The 15103-nt window shown below is 38.6% G+C and overlaps 1 protein-coding gene across 2 annotated transcripts in view; it reads right to left on the bottom strand.

Annotated features, from left to right (window-relative positions):
- gnal (guanine nucleotide binding protein (G protein), alpha activating activity polypeptide, olfactory type) overlaps positions 1 to 15103 on the bottom strand; it is a 168288-nt gene that overhangs the window by 58095 nt on the left and 95090 nt on the right. The gene's annotated exons all lie outside the window — the stretch shown is intronic.

Raw genomic sequence — 15103 nt, 5'->3', positions numbered from 1 at the left:
TGGTTACCTCAGACTGGCTAGAGCCCACTCCATTTATGGCCCTAGATTAGACTGTTGATTTGGGGTCTGGAGTGTTGAGTTCAGTGTGGAATTATGTTTGAACGAATCATCTGGAAGATTCATTTGTGTTTGGTTCACCCTCAAATCCAACATGTGAGCCCGACTGGAGCTGACAGACACTCACCGACAGCCTGACTTTTACATCTTGTCTGCCACGGCCCTAAGAAAACTAACTTACAATAGTCAAAAACAACTTGTTTACACCTTCCCTGAGGTATGACAGGCTGCTAGGTTCATTAACGCCCTGGGGTCGGCTATCGCGCCGGCGCGATAGTCTAGCTTTTTTTCTTATCAGTGCAAAAGAGACTCAAATAACTGCGTCGATTTGTGTCATACAGGCAAGTGTTATACATCATTCAAAACTGTTAAATGTCTTCTTTTATTTGTGTACACTAATAATAATAAAAACAAAATGTTGTGTTTTGCGTAAAGTAAAGAAAATAAACATGATGCGCATTCTCCCGTCTCTCTCAATGTGAAGATCATTCTGAAACGCGACAGAAAATTATCTGTAACTCAGCGAATGCTTGTCACTGTGACATGAAACATATGTCTTTACGAAGCTTGAAGTCTCCATTTTTAAATATGTAAATCATATCAAAAACAAATGTTCTCTGTTTAAGTAATCCGTATGAAAGCAACAACATGTACAGTTTTCTCCAGTCCGAGCTAATTAACTCTAATGTGACCACGCCCACACGCGCACGAGCGATTGACATGCAAATAGTCCAAACGGGCCTGTAAACGCCCTCATTACCTCAAAACAAAGAATCAGAGACTACAATAACGTACTTCTCTGCTTTTCGTCGAGACTGTGTTTGTGCTATGCTGTTTACCTTGGATTTACCTCAGAAGAATTAGAAGAATGCGATTTGAAGATGAGAAGATTTTTAAGGTAAGACATTTCCACTCCTTATAGTAAGCATGTTATTGTTGTATAAACTTTACATACTAATTAAACTGGTGCCAGACTAAAATTGTCAGGATCCTGCTCTTACTGTCTTGTCTGTTTTGTCATTGTTTAATGTTTCCTTGTTGGTTTTGTGTCTGAGCACATGGCTCTGTCTTTGTTTGTGTTTGCCATGTGCTCCTCTTGTCCTGCCTCCTTGTTTTCTGTTACCACGCCCCATTGTTTAGTTCTCGTCTTGCCCTCATTTCACTAATTGTGCTCACCTGATCCTCATGTGTTTGGTCCCTTTCATTAATTGTGCTCACCTGATCCTTATGTGTTCTAGTCCCTTTATATTGTGCTTCTTTTCCTCTTGTATTTGCTGGTTCGTTTTGGTGTGTTGTCTGTGTTCCATGTGTGCATTAAGTTTCCACAGAAATTGACAACCTCTGAGATTGTTTGGAGTTATCGTCATTCTGGTTCCCGTTTGGCTTCCACTCAACATTATTCACACCACTCATCCTCTCCGTTGTTTGATGTCCTGGTCACCTGCCTGCTAAATGTGGTGTTCTGAGTATCCTCATCTGTATGAATTGTCCATAATAAACTGTTTGCTCTCTGTTCTTTCTGCGCCTGGGTTCTCTCTCTCTAAACCGTGACAAAAATGTATGTTATGAAATGAGATTGGAGTAAAAACATGAAGCCTACAGTATGTCATACATGTATATGTAGGCTATCTATATATAGACAGAAACATGTTGAAATGTGAACTAGAGGCAACCTTTCAATGCTAAATGTATATACATGTACGACACGAGGATGTTTTTTTGATAATAAAACAGCGTGATAAAAGTAGTCTAGTATGAGAGTTTACTCTAATATGGTGATTATTATAATGTTTAGACCCGTGTTTACTGTTAAATACTTTGTTTGTGGATATCTGCTCAAATGTAGATGGTAACAATAACGTTTCATAGTTTGGAGCGGCTCGATCGCTTCAGTTATGTTCTCCGCACGCGCTGAGTTTGAGTCAGTCGCGCTGTGCATTAGGCTTCATGTTTTTACTCCAATCTCATTTCATAATGTCATAACGAATGGAAACATTTGAAGTAACATATGATAATCAATATATTTTTCTCTAGTGTAGTGTTACTGATATGTTCCTTTTTAACGATGTATAGGCACCTACTATAGGCTATTGTTAATATTATTTTATGCAGCACTGCACGTAATATGTATGTATACTGTATGTGTGTGTGTATATTTTGTACATTTTAAATCGCAATTTTAACCAGAAAAATCTCAAATGTATTCCCAAAATCGTGCAGCCCTATAATTTCTCTTGATATCAGCATGTTCACAGGTGTTTATTTTTATTTTTTATACAGGGACCAGATGCCCCACTGATGAGTCCTGCTGACTTCAACATTCACATGAGTACATGAACATGGTAAATGAAAAATCAAACACCTTGGAAAATACAGGTATGTACTATGTTTCAGGAATGGCACAAAGGTGTGTGGTTCAAGTCTCTGTTTTTAGATCAGTGTTAAAAAATGTGCTTTTTTGTCCTTTGTTGTGTATCTTTGGATTATGTTATGTTGTAAATAAATCCAAACAATCAAAAAGCCATTCTTTTTTAAATCTCCTCATTCTTTGTGCAAGGTTGCTCAGAATGATATGGCCTGATAGGGCCATTATGGGAGGGTCTTTGTCTTTCTCAGGTGTGAAAGACATTAATATTCATGATGTGTTCACGCCTGCTCGCATAAAGCTTTCTTACACAAAACATGTCTTACAAATTTAAAATCGATATATTGTTTTATCTGAGTTGTCAGGATGATTTTCACATAGTTTTGGAGTAAATATTCTAGGCTATGTGATACAATTTTCTAAAGTCTTGTGAAGAAATAATCAGTATGGGTTTCATGACCTTATTTCAGTGACAATTTTTTTGTTTTGTTTTTTCACAAACCACGCATAAACGTCATTATCTCAAAACTACAAACTTTTACATACATGGTGCTGGCATATTATTGTAGCGGAGTTTGTGCTGAATACAGTGTAATCAGACTGTAGCCATGAAAATGTCACAAGTAACAGAAATAAGCACAAATGTCAGAGCATGTCAGAACACCTCCAGGGCCCAGAAAACACCTCAGACCGCAGAGGGTTAACAAAAGCAAGCTTAGGCTACTATGGTTTGACATGACAGAAATAGCGCAAAGTGCGCTCCCTTAAAGGGATAGTTCACTTTGAAATACATTTTTGGTATGTTTTAGCTTACCTCAAGGGCATCCAAGATGTAGGTGTCTTTTTTTCCGCAGTAGTTTCAATTTTGATATTTTTAGGTCAAACCGTTCTTGTCTGTCAGTCATATAATGCAGGTCTATGGTCATTATCTCAAAGAGCATGCACAGAGTCCAAATTAAAACAATTCCCCGTCGTCCAAATTAAACAATTCCCCATCATAAGTACACATTGATGGCCTAAGACACGAAACGAGCAGTTTGTGTGAGAAAACGAACAGTATTTATATAGTTTTTACCTCTTATACACAGCCATGTCGAAGTGATCTGATCTGACGTGTACGCAGACTGGTGCATAGATATATACACACTAGATGTCGCCTTGTCTACGGCAGTTCATTGGAACGAATGTCTTTAAGGCGACTTCTAGTGTATATATCTATGCACCAGTCTGCGTACACGTCAGATCAGATCACTTCGACATGGCTGTGTATAAGAGGTAAAAACGATATAAATACTGTTCGTTTTCTCACACAAACCGCTCGTTTCGTGTCTTAGGCCATCAATGTGTACTTACGATGGGGAATTGTTTAATAAAAGCTGATACCGCAATTATTTATTAGAAAATTCATCGTCAGCCAAATTTCATAATCGTGTCAGACCTACTCCCATCTTGTAGAAGTCTATGGTTATAGCACTACTTGGCGGCAGTGGCAAAAAAAAAAAAAAACACTTTTTCTGCTCTAGGACCATCTGTAGATGTGCTGTGTTTTTAAGCACATAAAAAAAACAGAGACCGCTGATATGTCAAAAGGTCATGAACTCTTAAATGTGTTTGGTCTTGCAGGAAAAGATTTGCTAGTACAGAGACTTTCTACTACCAATACATCCACAGACATGCTGCTGCGAACACGTAAGACATATACCACTATTGCACAAATAGCAGGTGGAGCTAGGGAAGATAGAAGGTTTGCAAGACTTGCTTACCGCAAATACTGAACCAAACTATTTAAATGTGTTGATGCAGATGCAACAGAGACCATCAGGTTGTGCCATGCAGTGAATTATGTGATGGCTAGCTGATTACATTAAGGACCAATCAGCCAGACTGCGCCATCTAGAGTTTAATGACTGCAGACATTGTAAACGATACATATCGCATCCCCCTAGATGAATGTCTCGTATCCTTTTGCTGATCTTCATGTTCTTGCAAACTTTGAGACTGAGCGGACACTACACTCACCAACACAGCTGTTTAGATAGATAGACAGAGCAGCTGGATAACTATGGAAAAACTGACTGCTGGGTCAATAGTCAGAACTCCTTGGCTTCTTTTTCTTGATCACCTACACACACACACACACACACACACACACACACACACACACACACACACTGAATCATCCAATTGTACAACAGCCTGTACGTAAAATGTGACGTAAAATCTAAGCATGTAGGGGCTTTCTGACTGTGGTCAAATGTTGTCTGCTTTACAAACCAGGCAACATTCTTATTGACTAAAATTTATTGCACACACGTGCACACACACTTTCACTCTTATTCAGCACTAAGAAACACACTAAAACATTTCACACGCAGTTCTGAATGTGCTTGTGTGTTTATTAGTGACATTCATGTACAACACCTGTCAGATTATACAACGACACTCATACAGCCTTTAGAAAAAACATCAGTTGTCTGCCCGTGTGAAGTTCCTCTGATACATGCATGTAAGTGTGTGTTGTGTGATGGAGTTTAAAAGACCTACTCATCTTTCCACCTGCAGTCGACCCTTCCTGTGTTTACTGAACTCTTAGGATCTTTGCTTTCATCAAACCCACACCACGTGACCCAGGCCTGATAGAGCACCACGCAGTACGGCTAAAAATAAAGGAGTTGGCCCCATCCACATCTACTTTACTAGGGTGACCATACGTCCTGTTTAACCAGGACATATCTGGCCAGGATTTCGAGATCGCCCAAAATGCCCGGGATTCGGCTTTTGCTTTCTACAGTCACCATTCATTATGTTTACATTATTACGTTATTTGACACTGACACGTACGTGCCAGCTTTGCAGGTCATGCATTCTGATTCACACGGATCCCGATCGAGACGAAAACACAGGAATTTTCTTAGCAATGCTAGAACGCACATCAACCGATCACTTGTTTAGTGTTCATGTAAACACTACATTCAGATTAACCAATCGGAAGTAATTCAGTACTACTGAATCAAAAGGTGTACATGTAAACAAAATGAATGGCGACGAGAAAGTAAAAGCCGAATCGCGGATATTTTGGGCGATCTCGAAATCCCGGCCGGACATGACCTGGAATATGGTCACCCTAACTTTACATAAGAGAGGGACCCTGATTCAAACAACTCCCATCTAACCACACACACAGTCAGAGCTGGCATAACAATCATAACTTTTTCCACAGTTATCAGAGTTATGATGAATGTCTTGAACACAATCACCTCATTCTGTCTTCAATCATACAACTGGCTAAAACAGTTGTTGTTTACTTAAATACTTAATATTTTTAGGTGAGGTAGTTAACACAGTAATGGTCATCTCAAAGCAAGCGTTTGTTTGAGCAGCTCAAATTAGTAGGCAATTTCCATGAATACAATACGCTTTGTTGTGTGTACACCTGTTTTTGTTGTTGTTCTTTTTTTACAATGAAAGGGGCAAAGCCCAGATAATGTTATTAGATTAAAACTTATACAATTTCATTGATATTCACACACACACAGATGTCTATAAATCAGATGAAATGTCCTCTAATGCTACATACACAATACACACTGGTAGACTAAAAAAAAAAAAAAAAAACAATACATGAAATCACACTTTAGCATGTACAATTACTATATTTTGTGCCAAATGTGATGACATAAGGTGCCACCTCAAGTCCAAAGTAAACATTTGATTAAACACTTTGCATCTCTGGGTTCTAGCCGTGTCATGTTTAGTTGTAGTAAAGCTTTTGACCCGTGAAAGCAGCAGCAGAAATTACAGTGAGCTCTTTGTCATTCTGCCTGTTATCAACCTGAACCATCTGCAAGCTCAACTTCCTCCTGAAAATGACCACACACACACACACACACACAAGCAGTCACTATCATACTTTCAGCGTAAAGGTGCAGTATTTGAAGCAGCTGACTTTTGCAATGACAACCCTTTAGTAAAAAAACCCCACCACTTCCACATTGATCTTGCAGGAAATTAACTTTTTTTGTAGATAGACGAATGATGACAGTCATTGTTAGCAGTCTGATCAAACATTAACTCTCAGCTGTGAGTCAGATCACTATTTTTGAGGTGATCGTTCCTGATGCGAGTCTTTACCGTGAGAGGTGGAGTTGCTGTGTAATGTGAATCTGAGAGGTAAATCCATGAGGGACAGATATTGCCCCTGGTCACTCATTCTCTGAGTTCATACGCCACTCTGTTTCTATATGGCACATTTGACTTTGCACTCTGCATGTTCCAGTGGCCTGAATGTGCAGCCGAATATAGATGCAATCAATTAAAACACAGACACATATCTGCTCTAAGAGAGAAAGAGACATTAAGGGTGGAAAAAAAGGTCAAAATACATGAGAGGAATAGTTTCAGAAACAAAGTGAGATATATGAAGAGTTGAAAAGATAACCATAGATGTTCGTGTTTGGTCTGTACTAGTGGTAATATATCTCCTGTTCCAGTGTTTATTGTCAGATTTCTATACCCATTTTTAATACCCATTTTATACCCATTTTCTACATTTTGTTTTCTTCTGTGGTTGACCAACAGGTTTTTTTTTGTTTTTTTTGCTGCAGCTCATACCAAAATCTAGAAAGCCAATGATCGAAATTAATCCAGAAGTATTAATAGGATATAAAATAAATAAAAGGTCATATCCATATGCCCCAGTGGCAAGCTTTTTTTTCTGAATTTCCTTCTTTGTTTTCTGTGAAACAAAAGCTTTTCATTATGAGAAAAAAATTTAAATAAAATATTCTCTTGTGTATAATCTCCAACCTATAGTCAGTTCCAGAAATCAGATTAATTTCTCTGAACAGAAACTGTAATGCACTGTAAAATTAATTTTAAGTTTTTAATAAAACAAAGGTTATTGGAGTGTGTTGGAGTATGTGTTACTTGATGTTTTTTTGTAATTATTTACGACAATTGTGCCATCCAGCGGTGTTATTCCTCTAACAACTGCTGAAAACCGATAACACAGGCTCATCCGGGTAACTGAAGTCAGCAGTGCTATACGCTTGCTAGGAAGCTTCATGGAAGTTTTGCGTTTGGTGAGCTGATAAAATATTTTGTGTACAGTTGTTTAATTATGCAATCCAGTATCGTGGACTCACTCTCTCGTTTCATACAACCGATGCTGCTGCCATTTTGCGACTGTTTTGTACACTGTTGGATTGTAAGATACAAACAGGTAAGATTTTAAAACCGTTTTATGGCAAATCAATAAATCGTATCCCCATAATTATTTATTTGGTGAAATGCTGTGTAATAAGTGGTATGACTGTACCGTATCCCTTAAATGTCTGTCTAGTTTGAACTTGCCGCGCTAGCAACTGCTAGCTCTCATCGGGGGCTTTGCGTTTACAGACCTAGTAAAATATTTAGACTCCGATCAATATTTCGTTTCTAAATATTTACTTATGTGGCAAGCAGCCATGTAACAAGCGTGATAATGTACATCCAGCCGGTTGTTATCTCAGAATAAACCCCTTTAGGCTGATGCAAGACTTGATCAAGATCTAATCACCCTGTCTGTGTTTATTCTGAGATAACAACCGACTGGATGTACACTATCCCTTGCTTAAATACATCTGTACATTTTTATAGAAATGTCAAAGTAATAATTACTTATTAAATCAATTGACTAAAAAATGAAAAATGCAAGTAAAATTGTCACCACACAGATTGGTAATAGCTGTGCATGCACTCTTCTGACATTAGAATTGTCACTCAGAGACCAATGACAGGCATGTTAAACTGAAGTCTCTCCTCCACTAATTAAAAGAATTCACTAAGGAAGGACAGTAAGTGCTACAATATTCAAATATTAAGTCATTTAATAATGTTTGCAGGCTTATTTATATTTCTGAAATTGTGGTGTTCTGTTTTATGCACAAGTTAACATGTTACCAAGTTAAACTATTAATATTAGGGATGCTCCAATCCGCCTTTTTCGCCTCTGATACCAATTCCGATACCTGGGATTCAGTATTGGCCAATACCGAGAATCGATCTGACAATAAAAATAAAGGAAAAAAAAAAATCACTTTTTGGAAGAGACTGGGATCATTCTTTTCAGGTTTGGCATCAGGCATTGACTTAAACATTACTTTCTTAACTTTGTAATACAAAATTACAAAGAGACACAAATGTAGTGAATTATTTATTAAATAATTGTGCGCTAGTGCAACAACTGTAAGTAAACCAATAGCTTCACTAGCTTGGTAGACATTCAAAATAAACAGGAGTCAGGCTGACTCCTCCATTCATGACTCATGACTTTGTCATGTACAACTCATACATTCATGAAAAACAAGTACATTTATATATAAATATATACTATTAAAATAGCCTGGGTTTCCCCATGCTGCCTTGTGCGCAGCGCGATTTTATTCACGCTGCTAGGCAGCCTGGATTCCATGGACTAGATTTTCGCCTCAGCGAGGGGACCAATCACAGAACGGGGAGGGAGCAGCAAGACGATGACGACGTCTATGCGACACATCAAAGCAGTTTGTTTATATCTATGGATCTAACATGGCAGCAGACGCGAAGTTACCTTTCGATGCAGCCTTAGATAGTGTTCTAAGCATGGTTCTAAGTAGTTTAGAACGCAAGTTTATTTCGTCTTCTTCCTCGTCGAATTTCTGTCGCTCTACATACATCATCTGGTATAATTGAAACGATTGGCTATGAGCTACGTACAGGCGCATTTGATAGACATTCGTAGCGTCCAAAAAATGGCTCTGGGCATTCGTAAACCACGCCTCAAATACGAGAAAATGAACATGTGGTTCCCAGACCACGTCTCATTGAGAAAGAGGTCTGACGTTAGCCAGGCTACTATTAAAAGATATTTCTTTTGAATTTATAGCGCAGCTTTTTAATGAGGCAGCAACATATGATAGAAAAGAAAGGCTATTAATAATCTTTCATTGCGCTAAAGTATTATATTATTAAAGGCTCCAGTACAGAGCGGCACAAAGCGCTTATGTGCATCCCATGTGCAGATGAGATGCGCTTGAAGCAACATGGAGTCACAGTACACAGCGCTCCGCATTGAAAGGTTCAAAGCTCAAAGGGCAGAGATATTGATGCTAAGGGCCAGATTTACTAACAGACTGGGTCAGCGCAAACCCTCTTTTGGCATTGAAAACTACTGTCAGAAGGTTAGCGCTGAAAAGGCAAGGACAGTTCTTTTTGCGGCTGACCATATTACATATGCATTTGTAGGAGTTTCCGTTTCAGATGCAAAATTTATGGGAGGAGAGTGTGGTGCTGCATCTGTGTTTTCTTCTTCTGTCAATTTAGTGGTGGTTGGCAAGCAAACGTATAGTGCATTTCCGCATTCCAGAGGGAGTGTGGAGCATTAATGTGTAGTAAATAAAATATATGTATAAAAATAAATAAAACAAATAAAAGAACAAAAGAGGTAGGGAAAAAAAAACAAATTAAATAAAACTAAATTCTTTTAAATAGGTCTATTGCCTTTAAAAAGTCTAGGAACATCTTGGAAACTTACAAGGAATGTATTAATAAATTCTGAATTGATAAACCATTTATACCTAATGACTTGATTTGATTTTCTAACATTAACCTTTCATTATTATATATGATGAAGATATGATCAGATAAATCTGATGACTAAAATAAAGCATGCTCCACTGTCTCTGGGTGCCCACATGTACTACAGAGGCCTATATCATGTTTCCCAATTATACGTAAAAAATGATTGAGTGCAGTATGTCCTAGATGGAAACAAGAAATTACTGTATCTTCATACACCATTATCTTATGGCCTACTTCCCTTTGTATACTATACAAGTGTCTTCCCTTTTCCTTCTTATCCCACATTTCTTGCCACATTCATGTTACTACACTTTTTATTAACCCTTTGATTTTGAATTTGCTTGATGTAATATTTAGTCCTATTTCTGAAATTTCCAAGGTATTTTTAGCTAAAGCATCAGCTTCCTCGTTCCCTTCTACCTCTACATGAGAATGTTTGTTCCTTGATTTTGTAACCTGTATGTCAGTGGCGTGCGGTCCATATAAGCTGCGAATGCTCTGCATACCCAAGCCATTCGTGGACTTGCCAATTAACATAAACAAGGGAATTTATAGTAATTTTATAGTGTTAGAGATGTACCATAAAGCTAACACGATAAAATGTTGCCAATTAAACGTATGTAACTCTCCGTCATTTATTTATGTGCCAAACGATGGTAATTTTCTTCAAATCTGCCACTCAGTTCCCGGGTAATCGGATCCACAGCAGCTTTGCCATGTACGCTTTATGTATCGTCATCACTGTACCGCGTTCTCATTGGTTTGCTGGCATATGGGGAATTTAATGTGCAGGGTAAGCTGTCCGCGAATCGCTCACCCAAGAGGAAAAATGTGCTGCTGCTGCCAGATCTCAATCACGAAAGTCACATGGCATTTGATACAAAACTAAATAGGCTAAATCAAGTGGAAAAAAAGTGATAAGTGAAACTATTTTCGTAGTAGTTCGTTTTCTCTATAAGGAAATGTATTGTTAACGAAAATGTATAAACTGTTAAAGATAGAACTACTGTAAGTAGACCAACTGTAACAAATGCATAGACTACGATTAACAGCCTCAGATAGTTAAAGACATCAGTTTGCATTATTTCAACATTTTTAAAAGAATAGCCTACTTAGAATAAATGTAAGTAGCTATAATAAAAATATAATTATATTCGACTTATATGCTTCTAATATTGATTATTTTATGCTTATTTTTAACTCTATAAAAAACACTTCTGGCATGCATTTAAATTGACGCCTGCCATGGTGTTTCTTATTTGTCATCTCTGATGCGTGTCCTCAACCGATGTACCGTTTAAAGGTGACTCAAATTAAACAACTCATATGCTTTTACGCGTACTTGGGAAGGCATCAACAGGTAAATGTAGGCTACTTTCTATTAAAAGGTCAAATATATTAATATATTATATATATATATAACTTTAGCTGTGTTGCTATGTGTCATGATGAGTAAGCAACTAGGCAGCTAACGTGAATGCGAAACCCATCCAACGTATCTGCACCAGGTGACAAAGCGCACCCAGCATACCCCATTAAAAAAGTCACCGCTCGCCACTGATGTATGTTGTTTGTAAAATTTCAAATAAAAATATCTTATCTTAATGTTGATTTACCATAAATTATACTTATTAACACAGAATATGAGCAGATTATCACATTAAGAGGTTTCATGTCCTCCACCCACTGAATTGCCAACAAAATTGTTGTTTTTCTACTTGTAATGATGCTACTGGTGATGACCTAAATGCACCACAGCTTATCCTTAGTGCCTGATTTTGTATAATGTCAATTTTTTTTCTTCAATGACAGTGATGCTGAACAGTATATAAAACTACCATAGTCTATTGCACATCTAATCAGAGCACAATATACTCTCCAAAGTGACTGTCGGCTAGCTCCCCAGTCTGTCCCAGCCAGACACCTTAACAATACCCTTCTTGCATTTGTCAATTATATTTTTAATATGGATGTCAAATGTCAACTTTGAATACAACCACAATCCCAAGTATCTTACCCTGTGGTAAGATACTTGCTCTAACATCCGGTAATAGATTTTTTATTTAACTTTAGGTCTTTGTCTCTTTCTTAAGAAACATATAACCTGCGTTTTAGACACCGTAAATCTAAATCCCCAGCAATTTGCCCATTTTCCTACTTCATCTATAGCTTCTTGGATTTTCCTTTCCACATGACTTACATTGCCGCCCCGCAACACTGGTATGAATGCGAATGCACGCACCATTTGTCTTTCGCTTCGATCGGTCTTCATGACGATGTCTCTGAAGAGTGTTGATTCATCAATGAGCGAGTGTGTCGGTGCTTTTTCTGGAAGTCTCCTCTGGTGCTGGTGGTTCTACAGCGGTGATCGCGAGCTTCTGAGCTCTCAACTGCTGTTTAAACAGCATTTCTTTATTTTTGTTTGTTGACTGTTGGTTAGAGGGCGAAGAAGTGAGTGCTTCACTGTAACAGGCTGCACCATCTCCTGTCAGTGGCCATTCCCCTGTGTTCTCCGGCACTAGAGAGCGTGCTATTCCTGAAAGAGCAACACGGGTGTGTCTGCGTCTTTTTCAAGATTTTTCAAGACGCATCCGTGCGTTTCTGGATGCGTTGTTCCTTGTCTCCAGCTGACGGTCACAATCGTTGCATCTCGTGCTTAGGCATTCAGCACGCTGAAGCAGCTTTTGTGTATAGTTCATGTTCTCACTGCAGGAACATCTCGGCGTTGAGATCGAGACTCACTTACATCCGTGAGGGTGGAGTCCCCATTCCTATGCCCCGCTCTAGCGCCCCTTCTGGCCAACCCGTGGGGGATGGGTGATCTGAAGATTACACAATCTTATTGGTTTGCAGCAATTGACCTGAAGGACGCATACTTTCATGTCTCCATCCTGGCACAGGCAATTCTTTCATGACACAGGCAATTCTGCGCTTTGCGTTCGAGCGTATCAGTACAAAGTCCTAACCTTCGGGCTGGCCCTGTCGCTCCGAGTCTTTATGAAGGTCGCGGGAGGCGGCCATTGCTCCCATGAGAGAGCGTGGTGTTCACATCCTCAACTATCTAGACGACTGGCTAATACTAGCTCAGTCTCGGGAGCAGTTGTGCGAGCACAGGGACCTGGTGCACGGCATCTCCGCCAGTTGTGTCTTCGGGTCAACTGGGATCAGAGTAAACTTGCCCCCGAGCAGAGGATCTCTTTTCTCGGTATGGAGCCGGACTCGGTCAACCAGAGGGCATGCCTCACAGAGGAACGTGTGCTGAACTGCTTAAATACCATTTGCTTCATATGAGACCGCTTCAGCACTGGCTTCACGGCCGAGTCCCAAGATGGGCGTTGCAGAGCGGCACACTCCGTGTGAAAATCTACCCAGCCTGCCGTCAAACCCTCAGCCCATGGTCAGACCCTTCGTTTCTCCGTGTCAGAGTACACCTAGAACATGTGTCTAGGTATGCTGTGGTCACCACAGATGCCTCCAATAATAATGTTTCCTTCATTTACTAAACCAGGAAATACTACTACACCCCTGGATCCGACCCATCTTCCTAATCATTCCCCATACTTCTGAAATATCTATTTTCACCTATTGTATCAAAAAATTCTCTCCAATGACTTCTTTTTGTTTTTCTAACCACTTTCCTAACATTTGCCTGAGCTCTTTTGTACAAAATAAAATCATCAAATGAAAAAGACTACCTTACTTTCCTTAATAATCTATTTCTGACTCTAATTGCTAGGGGTGGGCAAAAAAATCGATTCACATATGAATCGCGATTCAAACGTTACCGATTTAAAATCGATTCATAGAATTCCAAAAATCGATTCTTGTATTTTTTTTTATTTTTTTTTTTTTTTTTAAATATACATTTTTTGGTATTGTCCTGAAATGAGTTTAGCTTGCCATTCCCATAGATGGCGCTGCATCGAATTCACACTTACGCCTGCACACTCTTGTCATAGCCAAAAGAAGAAGTGCAGCAGAAGCGAAGCGGAGCAGAAGGAAGGCTGGCTGGCTGGCTGGCTTTGTGGCGTGTCTGTTTTTATTTCGGCTCCCATGTTAACAGGTTAGAGCTTGCACACAGCCTGCGTGACACGCGCGTCTCAGGTGTGGCCCGAGTCGTGCGGAAAACGTGTGCATGCTAGAAATAGAACCGACGCCTATTTTTCTCGCGACACGCAAGCGTGTTGGAAGCGTTTCCAGGCAAAATAGAATGTTTATATGTCATTTTGACACGAATATTCATATTAATAAATGACATTTTGATGTTTGAAAGTCTAGGTTTTGACATAAATGCAGATATAATGTAGGCTTATTGTATTTTATTTTTTTATTTTTTTTAAATTGCACCTGTCAATACAGAACGAAATATTCTGTAGCCTATTTTGCCGTCAATAGCCTACTCCTTAAACTACATTTAGCAGTGTTGTTTGTTTAATCTGACTACAGCACTTTAAAGCTAAATGTAAAAAAAAAAAAAAAAAAAAAAAATTTACGTTTTAATTTAAACTTGAATTAAATGTATTCGAAAGCTGGCCAAAGCTTGGCACTTTGCACTGTTTAGTTGCAAAAGTTTTTATGAAGACAAAGTAATATCAAACTTCATTTAATTTGTTATTTATTTTCTTTTAAATTGTATGTCTACTGCAATCACACAGGAAAAAGTCAACTACATTTACATACTGTGAATCGTTTTTTGAATCGAGAATCGTTTTTGAATCGAAAATCGATTTTGAATCGAATCTTGAGACTAAAAATCGGTATCGAATCGAATCGTGAAATTTTCTGAATCGTGCACCCCTACTAATTGCCATTCTACAATCTTCTGTTCACCATGGTGCTGCTTTCTTTTTCCTATCACATCTTCTGCAGTTTTACACATAATTCCACTGATTTTGCACTTAAGCTTATCTACTTGTTCTGTTCACCCAACTAATACCTTAAATCTAGCCTCACATATCTCTTTTAATGTGTCCCAAACTACAGATTTAAATTTCCATCTTGGAATTCTCTCAATACTTACTGATGTTACCTCTACTACAATTTTACTTATAATGGGGAAGTAATCACTACCCAAAGATGCAA

This window comes from Leuciscus leuciscus (assembly GCF_965113295.1).
Source record: "Leuciscus leuciscus genome assembly, chromosome: 11".
NCBI classification, from domain to species: domain Eukaryota; kingdom Metazoa; phylum Chordata; class Actinopteri; order Cypriniformes; family Leuciscidae; genus Leuciscus; species Leuciscus leuciscus.
Note: the sequence above shows the minus strand (reverse complement) of the source record. Positions and strands in the feature narration are given on the sequence as shown.